Source organism: Quercus robur, chromosome 4 (assembly GCF_932294415.1).
Source record: "Quercus robur chromosome 4, dhQueRobu3.1, whole genome shotgun sequence".
Lineage (NCBI taxonomy): Eukaryota > Viridiplantae > Streptophyta > Magnoliopsida > Fagales > Fagaceae > Quercus > Quercus robur.
Window position 1 is genome coordinate 18764987 of NC_065537.1, and position 3000 is coordinate 18767986.

At 32.0% G+C, this 3000-nt stretch overlaps 1 long non-coding RNA gene across 1 annotated transcript; it reads left to right on the forward strand.

Moving 5' to 3' along the window:
* The first annotated feature begins 239 nt into the window (after positions 1 to 239).
* LOC126720765 (uncharacterized) lies at positions 240 to 1910 on the forward strand. The gene is made up of 2 exons (XR_007653639.1): positions 240 to 609; positions 1667 to 1910. It is a non-coding gene; the product is annotated as an uncharacterized LOC126720765 (long non-coding RNA).
* The last annotated feature ends 1090 nt before the right edge of the window (positions 1911 to 3000 follow it).

The window sequence follows — 3000 nt, forward strand, 5'->3', positions numbered from 1 at the left end:
AATTTATTTAAAATTTTATAAGGTTTCATGATCGGGTCGAATATGGGCATGAGCCTGCAGGATTCGGATCAGATCGGGTTGAGGTAAAATGGATTGCTATTAGTACTAGTTTATGATCCATTCACACCCATGCCTTATTTTTTGTTTGGGTTCTGCCAAGTTATCGGGTTCGGATCGAAACTAGTAATGGATGCATTCAATTTATATAATTATTATCACATTTTTTCATAATTTACTGTCAAAATTTTTTGTTGTTGCCTACACCAAAAAAACGAATTGAAGTCCTCGTGTATTAATAAAAACCATCAGTTGAAAGTTGAACTGTCTAGTGAATCACACTCACGTGGCAGAGCATGTGGCAATGGACGGTAACGGATAGAAAACTGACGGAGAGGATGAGAATCCCAAATTCTCCCTGTATGGCCAATGGCGTCTGCCGTTAAAGCATCATCCATCCAACCTATTTCACTTCCACTTCTTCTTCTTCTTCTTCTCTTTCTCTCTCTGCAAAATCCCAATTCAGGCCCTTAATTTTTGCTTATTTCTTTGTCAAAATTATATTTTTAAGTCCTCAGTATATCCAAATCATATGCTTTGGTTTCGTTGAAGGTCAGTTCTCTACTTCTCTCTCTGTTCATATACATATATTTACTTGTTTTGCTGTGATTAACAATGATTGATTGGTAAATGTAATTTTTGAAAAATGGGATCTTTTTTAATTAATTTCTTTATTTTTAGCTCAAATATTTAATGGGTTTGAAATTTTTTAGAGATTTATTGACAATGGTGCAAGAAATTTTTTTTTTTTTTGGGTTAGTATTTGATTTTTTTTTTTTAGTTATGTAAGTGGGAAATAAGCTAATTCTAGGCACATTATTCTTGATTTTCCATTTGTGACATGGGTTTTTGCTGACACTAAAAATTTAGTAGTTACAATGAAGAGTAGAGTATTAGTTTTGTATTTGTTGCCAGTTCAGTTGAATCATCTGTTATTATGGTGCCGAAGGGGGTATTGGTCTTGGCTTGGATGAGTTAATTTGTTTCTTGATTTGAGCTTGGTTGGGATGTGTTGTGTAGTCTTGGAGGTTCAATTACTTGTGTTGAGAGTTAATATCGTAGATGGTCTTCATAGATATGGAAATTTGGAATTGGTGACCCAGTCTGTAATTTCTTCTTTGGATTTGATTTGGGAAACATATGCCTTTCTTTTACCATATATGTGGCCGATACTAACTAGTCTATTGAGGATCCATAATCGATCCCAAAATTTTGGGACTTTAAAGGCTTTGTTGTTGTTGTTGGATAAGCATTTCATTACCATGTAACTATTAACAGTCCAAAGATGATGTTACTTCTAATATGTTCTTCTCTAGCTAGACATCTTTTGTTCATATGAGTGTCTAGACATGCTAGGGACACTCCTGTATGTATGTCCTCATTGTGTTGGGAGAAAAATATTTTTCTTTTATTTGAAAAGAATTCCTTTGATTTTAGATATGTTTCTAAAGATTTTGATGGTATATGCCTACAAATAAATAAGATATACCTAAAATTTGTATTAATCTATTAATTTTCATATCCCCACTGGTTGTGTTGTATTTTTCCAAGAATTGCATGTCCTATGTCATGTTGCGTCCATATTAATGTTTTTGTATGTGCTTCTTAGGGAGGAACTTCTTACAGAAAGTTATGTTTCTATATTTAATTTTGTTGGTCACCTCAGTTATCCACACTGCTTGAATCTCTACTCCATTGTGTAACTTGCATTTTGTGAACAATTTGGCGAGGAACAATCAAACTTTTGAAGGGGTTGAGATATCTGTTATTGAGATTAAATAAAATTTTTGGGGCACTCTTTGTTTGAAGGCTGTACTATAATGATCGATGGGGTATCTTTTAGTTCTTTAGCAGATTTCATGGATCTCTTAAATGTCATTGTAATTCTCTGGGAGACTCTACCATTGGAGTTCTCCTTCTTTCAAAATAATTAGTTATTATTTATCAAAGAAATAATTTGTTTTAGTTTTCAAAAAAAGGGCATGAATGAAACACATGAATGTTATCTTTCTGATTCTAGCAAAAGATGTTGCCCATCCACAACTTGAAAATGAGAATCATCAATTGAAATTTGATATGTTGCTGTTCATACTATTTTAATTTGCGAGGTAGTTTCTTACTTGATTAATTATATTTTCCAATCATCAACCTAGCATATCTTTAAAATGTTCTTTTCTTGAGTTTCTTCTTTTTGCTATCTTAAATTATAGTAAATTTAATAGTTTTTTTTCTTCTTAATAACGTTTTTCTAATGATAATTAAATAAGTAAAAGAACTATCAGAAATCAGAATATGGATCATTATGTGACATGTTGTAATGGATCAACAAAGAAGCTAACAGTGTTAAATAATGTAAAGTTTTCCTGAAGTTAATTTTGCTAAATACACTTTGGAGATGGTATTTTTTAGATGTTTTTTTGTTGTTGTTACTGTACCCATGTGTTTGCATAGACTTGGTTAGTGCTTTCTGAATTGAGAATAAATGTGAAAAATTATAAGTTCACTCTGTTGTATTCTGGTGGTAAGTGCCACATAGACTATCTTTATTATTGTCCATTTAATTACTTATTTATAAAAATCTATTTGACTGTGATGGGCTAAATAATTTCTCTAATAAATATTCAATTCTTTCTTCAATTTTGGTTTGATTCACAACAACTCTGATAATCATTGGCACCCTTAGTGTTCATATACCTATTTCATATGTTTTTCACTTATTTGGATTAGAGTATCTGAATATGCTCACTGGATCAGCAGACATCTATCCCAAATATTTTTCCTACGTCAATAGCAATATCATCTTTATCTTTAAATTATTACTGGGTGTCTTTTTTTTTGGCCCCTGTTTCATGATGTTGATTATTATTGCATCAGCTCTGGTCATGGAGTAATCCATGTCAACAACATAGTTCTCTTGGCCCATTTTCGTTGAGGGTAGATAAC